Below are 8,063 nucleotides of genomic sequence, written 5' to 3' on the forward strand. Positions count from 1 at the left end.
TTTGGAGCTCTGCGTTCAAATGAGTATATCTTTCCTTTTCTCCTTTGCCTTTTCACTGCTTTTCTCAGCTATTTGTAAGGCCTCCTCAGACAACCATTTTGCCTTTTTGCATTTCTTTTTCTTGGGGATGGTCTTGACCACTGCCTCATGTACAATGTCATGAATTTCCATCTGTAGTTCTTCAGGCTGTCTATCAGATCTAATCCCTTGACTCTATTTGCCATATGATCTTAATAACAAGTATATCATTGCAAACCAAGATCAATGCTCTGAAGCAGCGGTCTGGGTCTGCAAACTTTTGCATAAAGGGCCAGATAGTAAGTCCTGTAGGCTGTGTAGGCCACACGGTTTCTGTTGCGACTACTCAGCTCTGCCATGGTATCACGAAAACAGCCATAAATATTATTGACAGTAGCCAAGACATGGAAACAGCCTAAGTGTGCATCAATGAAAACAAATATATATATATAAAACAATGGAATATTACTCAGTTTCAAAAGAAGGAAATCCCACCATATGCAACAGCAGAGATGGACATGGAGGACACGATACTAAGTGAAATAAGTCAGGCACGGAGAGACAAAGACAGCATGAACTCAAGTATATGAGGAATCTAAAACAATAGTCGAAGTCGCAGTAACACAGAGTAGAATGATGCTTGCCAGGGACCAGGGGGTCGGGGGCAAGTGAAGATGCTGGTCAGAGAGTGGTTCTGGAGCTCGAATGCACAGCATGGTGACTACAGTTAATAATAACATACTGTATACTTGAAATTTGCTAAGAGAGTAGATCTCGTGTGTTCTCACTGCACACATACAAAGAGTAACTATTTCAGGCTGGATAGGTTCTTTAGCTTGATTATGGTACTCATTTCACAGTGCCTACAGATAGCAAAACATCATGCTGCTTTGCTAAAATATACAGTTTTGTATTATATATATATATACAACCCAAATATATACAGTTTTGTCAGTCATACTTCAGTAACTCTGGGGAACATTTTTTTGTTAAAAAGAAAAGAAACCATCCATAGACAATACATGGACAATACATAAACCAATGAACATGGTGGTGTACACATAAAACTTTATTTATAAAAGCAGATGAAGGGCCAGGTTTGGCCCAAAAGCTGCAGTTTATTTACCTCTAATCTGGAAGAACTTGATCTATTATGGTATGGGAAGAAGAGAGAAGGGTCTTTCCCTGAGGAAGTGCCTTTATTAATAAGGAGGTGTTTACTGGGTGAACGGATGTACAAAAAGATGGTGGGGACAGGTCGAAGAGGAGGCGTCACTGGAAGAAGTTTAAAAAGGCCAGTTTGGACAGAGGGAAAATGGATCAAGGGAAATTAGCAAGAAATGAGATTGGGAAGAAGCTGACAGTGGCCAAATCATTCAGGTCTTGGTAATCATGTTAAAACTGGAGGAGCTTTGATCTTAAAGCAATGGAAAACCAAAGAAGGAGTTTAAGAGTTAAGGAGGAAAAAAATAAAGAGTTACACATAATTTTCTTTTCTCTCAAGTAGGTCGCATATTGACATATCTGAATGAGCTGAGGTTGCATTTTTCTCCCAAAGAGCTAATTTGTTAAAGAAGAGAAGGTGATGGTGATGCTAGCGAGCTGGGGTGTCACATTTTGGTGGTCTTTACAACCATGGGGGAAGGTCTCAGAAATAAAGTCACACATTCCAAGGGATCAAAGAGGATAACGTATGGAAAAGTACTTTGTCAAAGTATTAAAATGCTTTTCAAGCATAAGGTCTTGCTAGTCAAAGTTGGTACTCTGGAGGGATTCCTTGAATAATTAACTAATTGGTCTCACATTTCTTACCCTGGATTTAAAATTTGTTTTTAAGTATTTGGCTCCAAAGGTTTCTAAACTATTCTGTTTCATGGTGTTAATTTTTCCATTGTCTAGACAGCTGTAGCTGTCAGACAGGATTATCAGGAGGAAAGAGGCGATTTATGACCGAAAGTCAACCTTCTCAGCAAGTGGAATTTACATATTAATGACCACTGTGGCAGCTGTCATAAGAAACCTTTACAAACTAAACCTTTTCATGTTTGTGCATTTCTGGAATTTGGCACCGGATAGATATTTTGCATTTGTAATACACACAAAAGACCTTCTAATAAAACCTCACAGAAGAGAGATTGATGAGTGTGTACTTGGGGAGGTAGAAGGATCTGGGCTTAATTTTAAAGGATACATCAACTTTCTGAAGTCTTATAAGAAATAAGATGAATTCTAATGACCTTTTTAAGATGAGGAGGGAAAGGAGACATTCTGTGGCCACTTTGCTTTGACAGACTCAAAGGCAGAAAATGTACCCATTAGAGTTGGGTCATAAAATCAAATTCAGAGTAAGAGGAGCATCAGAGGTCACACTATTTTCTGCTTGTACCCCTTTTCCTGGTAAAGAATCTGCCTGCCAATGCAGGAGACCCAGGTTTGATCCCTGGGTTGGGAAGATACCCTGGAGAAGGAAATGGCAGCCCACTCCAGTATTCTTGCCAGAAAACCTCATGGACAGAGGAGCCTGGTGGTCCATGGGGTTGCAAAGAGTCGGACATGAGTTAGTAACTAAACAACAACAACAAGCCCCTTCCCCCTATCCCCCAAATAGATGTTCCATTCCTGTGAAAATACCTCTGTTGATAAGGAAGGAACTCACTGACTTCCTAACTGGAATAACTTCTTTCTACAAATGATACTTTCTTTATTGAAGTTTCCATTTATTGGTCCCAGATTCAGCCTCTGAAGCCAGTGGAAGATGCCCAGCCTCTTAGATAGAATGTTCTTCTGCTTCCTTATCTTTACTGGGGAACATTCCTTCAAGGCCTCAAAGTGGTTGCTCCACACCTCCAGCCTCAAGTCCCTGGTGGAAGCAAGGTGAAAAAAATTACAAGGAAGAGGAGTGCTTAGATACTTAGATAAGAAAAGCAACACAATCTCAGAAGTCTCCATTGGATTTCCATTTGGAGCTCATTAGCCAGAACTGAGTCATGTGACCACCCAGTATGTAGGTTCTTCATACAGATATAGGGTGCTGAGACAGAAATGTCAAAGGCTTTTAAAATGTTCTCAACTTCAATGTGGCAAGCATCTATCCTGGACAGAACTTTGTGTTTAAGGATGTTCATTCCAACAGAAGAACATGAATGCCCACAAATAATAAAACTGCTCAGGAAACTGTTAGAGGGCTTCCCTGGTGGCTCAGTGGAAAAGAACCCACCTGCAATGCAGAAGATGCAAGAGACGCAGGTTTGATCCCTGGGTCAGGAAGATCCCCTGGAGGAGGGCATGGCAACCCACTCCAGTATTCTTGCCTGGAGAATCCCATGAACAGAGGAGCCTAGTGGGCTGCAGTCCACAGGGTCGCAAAGAGTCGGACAGGACTGAAGCAACTGAGCACCCACACATGGAAACTGTTAGGGCCAGCCAGTGACATGAGGCAGACACTGAAAATGGCTTGTGAGGCTATGTTCGCTACATCTGTGACTGTGTTTCTGCTTTGCATGTAAGTTGATCTCTACCGTTTTCCTAGATTGCACGTTTCACAATTGATTGTGAGGTCGGAGATAGTTCGCAATAGAACTCAGTAAAACATCCATCAATAGGAGAACAAATGAATAAATTATCTACTCAAAGAATTTTATATTCATGCTGCTATTTTTTATTCATACCATTGAATTGTACTTCCTCAGCAACAACAAAGAAAAACCTTGCTGATTCATGAAGCAGCATAGATGAATCTCAAAAAAAGATAGCGCAGAGTGAAAGATGGATAAACAAAGAAGAAAATACACTGGGCAATTCCATTTACTGGAACTTCAGGACTGATAATAAAAGACATGGGAATCAGAAGAGTGGTTGCTTGGACTGGACAAAGGGGAGACTAACTGAAAAAGTGTTCAAAGGACCTTTCTGGAGTGCTGGAAAGAGTCTAGAGTTGACTGTGATAGAGATTACACAGGGGGTTGTATTTGTTACATACACTTAAAAAAATTAATTTAAATGTATGTTAATGTGTACATTTTAAAATTAATTTTTATTGGAGTATACTCTATGCCTGAAATTCATTCAAGGCAATATACAGGTTGTGCATACATGCAAAGTCACTTCAGCCGTGTCTGACTCTGCAACCCTCTGGACGGTAGCCCACCCGGCTCCTTGGTTCTTGAGGATTACAAAAGATCTTCCCAACTCAGGGCCTGAACCTGTGTCTCCTGCGTCTCCTGAATTAGCAGGTGAGTTCTTTACCACTAGTGCCACCTGGGAAGCCCAAAGTTACAGGTTAATATGCTGTAAGCCTCTAGAGGCTTCCCAGGTGGCTCAGTGGTAAAATATCCTCCTGCCAATGCAGGAGACACAGGTCTGACCCCTGGATCAAGAAGATCCCCTGGAGAAGGAAATGGCAATCACTCCAGTATTCTTGCCTGGAAAATTCCATGGACAGAGGAGCCTGGTGGGCTATGGTTCATGGGGTGATAGAAAGGTTTTGGAACTAGATAGAGGTGTTGGTTGCAAAACATTATGAATGCAGTAAATGCCACTGAAATTACTCACTATTTATTCATTTATTTGTTTGGCCGCACCTGGTCTTGGTTGTGGTATGCAGATTCTTCGACCTATGTTGGGGCATTCGAGATCTAGTTCCCTGACCAGGGATTGAACCTGGGCCCCCTGCACTGGGAACTCAGAGTCTTAGCCACGGGGCCACCAAGGAAGTCCCTGAATTGCTCACATTAAAATGGTTAATTTTACATCATGTGAATTTCACTTCCATTTTAAGAAAAGAATTTAATGATGCTCATGTCCAAGGGGAGAGATGATACGAGAGAGATGACATCGACTGATCATTTTTATCATCCTTGCCTTCCATTACCCCCTTTGCATTTCCTGCAGTGAGCACACATTAGCTTTATAATTATGAGATAACTAAGCTATTGATCTTTAGCAGAGACATTCGGGAGTTTGAGAGGGTAGAAGCAGAGCCAGCTTCCCTGTGCGAGCCAGCTCCCGAGGGAGCTCTGGGCACAAAGGAGATGTGAGTGGCGAGTGTTTTGTGCTCTTCTGTGTCACGTATGTGCTCCCTGCCACCCGTCACAGCACTGGGTGACAGATTCCTGCCCTTGCCCATAGCGACCTGCCTCCCGGAGGCCACCAGAGAATAAGGTGAAATGTACCTTTCAGATACTTTTCCGTGCAAAACAGAAAAGCAACGACCCACCTCCTTGCCTGGATATTGATCCCCAGGCTGCTTTATGGGGATTGTCCAAGCTGCCTGTGTCATTGGAGGTTTGAGCAGAGTTGAGGCTAATGGGGGTGGGAGCTCCCAGCTCCAAAGTAAGAGATTGGGAGCAGTGTCTTGGATGGCTTTCCTGGGGGAGAGTCTTTTGTAAGGGGTCTGAATACCCCAGCTCAGGGCTCCAATCTGGACTCTGTCCAGACTCAGAGCAGAAACCCAACTGGGAAGCATGGCTGCTCCAAACTCCTGATTCTTGAAAGCTTTGGGGTGAGTGGGGGCCACAGTCTTGGTAAGGAGCAGCTCAGTCTCAGCAAGCCATCGCCCCGCAGTAAAACAGGAATTCCTACAAAGGGAGCATTGTGCGAGCTACGGGAAGGCTTTTAAGGAGGCATCAATCTTGTGTCACCCAGAGATGTTTATCCTGAAGGCAATGCCATGTGGCCAAAAGCAGGCAGCGTCATGGGCAGAAGTCCTGGTCCTGGGGGTGGAGGAGGGGGATAGTGAGTCAGAAGGAAGCTGAGCACCAGGGGAACCCATGTGCCGGATCCATCCAGGACCAGCATCCGAGAGAGGCAGGTACCCAAAGAATATGAGACAACTGGCCTTGTCTGCAAGGACAACACCTGAGTCAAGAACCAAGCAAGTGGCAGAAGGACCTCAGTCTAGCAGGAAATGAGGACCTTGGAGCAGTGGGTCAGAGTGCTGAGTGGAACCATGTCCGTCTCTTACAGAGGACCCTGGGGCAAAAAGTCGCACATTGCGGGGAGTTGATGGGACACTCCAAGGGCTTTACCCCCACGTGAAGTCCTGGAAGGTTGGTAAGAGACAAAGACCCCAGATTTATCCTCACATCAGAGAGCCAGGGTCAAGATGTAAGATGGATGTCCTTCCCATTCACAGAGCCAGCAACAGAGGCAGGTAATGCAAACATCAGAAAGGCCATCAGACTTCCCAGATGGTCCAGGGGTTAAGATTCCATGCTTCCAAAGCAGGGGACATGGGTTCAATCCCTCGTTGGGGAACTAAGATCCTGCATGCTCCATAGCATGGGCAAAAAACAGAAAGAAGAATAAAGGCCAGTTGGGGAGACCTTTGCCTTTGGGCTGACTCTGGAACAGGCAGCACAAAAATATGAGAAGTGGAAAACCAGGGGGATCCAGGCAAATCAGGACCAGATTCCAGAGCTAGCTCTTTCTTCCTTTTGCCCCCAACTCCCAGTGGAAGAGTCCAGACAGCCCAGGCCAGTGTGCCCAGGTGCCAGAAGCCCCACGTTCTGGTGTCATCACTGTGGCAAGCTGCCATGTGACACTGGGCATTTAACCCTCTGTGGTCCAGTTTCCTCAGTGTTTCCATGAACGACACGTGTCAGAGGCTCTGCTGATTTGGCAAGGAGCCCAGTGCAGGTGCCGCCGGTATGAACTGTCACTGGCTTTTAGCATCCGGTTCCCCCCTCGAAGGACAGAAGAAACCTCTGAAAGAACCTTTGGCCTTTGCAAAATAACACACGTTCTCGTCCTTCCTCACGGGCAGCATCTTTCAGCCAGAGCAGCCAAGAGGCTTGTATTTTGAGAGCTAGATTTTTCCATTTGGGGGCACCAAGATTTTTCGGAAAGAAAAGCGTCCTCATTTTACAGGCCTGGCTCCAAGTAATACATTGTTTCAGTCCTCAGCTGGTCTCCTTAGCCAAAGCAGACAGAGCGACACCAGAAAGGACAGTGGGGAGAAAGAGGGACAGAAAGGGTGAGGTATTTCCTGCAACGAAATCCAATCTGATTGAACTTAAAAATAGCAGGAAAATCAACACTTCAGAGAGTGACATTTTTTTAAAAGTCAGGTTGTGGGGCTGGAGAAGACAAACCTCCCAGGTTTGGCCCCCAAAATGCCAAGATCTTATTTGGCCAGAGAGATGGGTCAGAAGCCAGCAAAAGAAACACTGACCATCTGTCCTTACCGTGGTGGCAACAGGAGAAAGAAAGGGTTTAGATTTTGAGGTGCAGAAAAAAGGAAATAGGGCTGAGGCTTCCCTGTCTTTCTTGGAGATGGACAAAAAGGTTCCCGGCCAGGGATAACTGTTATATGGTGTTAATGGCTGGAAGGCTGGTTAAGAAAATGTAAGGGGGGCTTCCCTGGTGGTCCAGTGGTAGAGAATCCACCTGCCAATGCAGGGGACACAGGTTGGATCCCTGGTTTAGGAATATCCCACATGCCACTGGGCAACTCAGCCCGTGCACCACAAGAAAGAGCCTGAGCTCTAGAGCCCATTCACTGCAGCCAGAGAAGCCACCGCAGTGAGAAGCCCGAGCACCACGCCTAGGCAGTAGCCCTCGCTCACTGCCACTAGAGAAAGCCCACTCGCAGCAAGGAAGACTTGGCGCCCTGAGTAAATAAGGTGTAAGGGGATTCCACACCGAAGCCATAGAATGGAAGAGATGGCCACAAGAGGTTGTGCAGTCTCGGATCTATCCCACCAGATAACCCCAGGGATGTGGAACCAACCATGTCCCCACCTCCTCCAAGTGAGACAAAGATGAAGTGCTTCCCCAAGGGGTGAACAAGAATGAGCAGAAGGGTCAAAAATAAGAAAGCAATGGGACTTCCCTGGTGGTTCAGAGGTTAAGACTCTGTGCTTCCGATGCAGGGGGCCCAGGTCCAATCCCTAGTCAAGGAACTAAGATCCCACATGCCTGGCAGCATGGCCACCCCCTCCCCCCAAAAAAACAGAAAAAGCAATGGTGGTGATTTTACTAAACCTCGTGTCTGAAGCTAGAATAACATGAGAAAAAAAAAAAAGATGATTTCTCACAGCGAGTTT

Source organism: Budorcas taxicolor, chromosome 17 (assembly GCF_023091745.1).
Source record: "Budorcas taxicolor isolate Tak-1 chromosome 17, Takin1.1, whole genome shotgun sequence".
NCBI lineage: Eukaryota > Metazoa > Chordata > Mammalia > Artiodactyla > Bovidae > Budorcas > Budorcas taxicolor.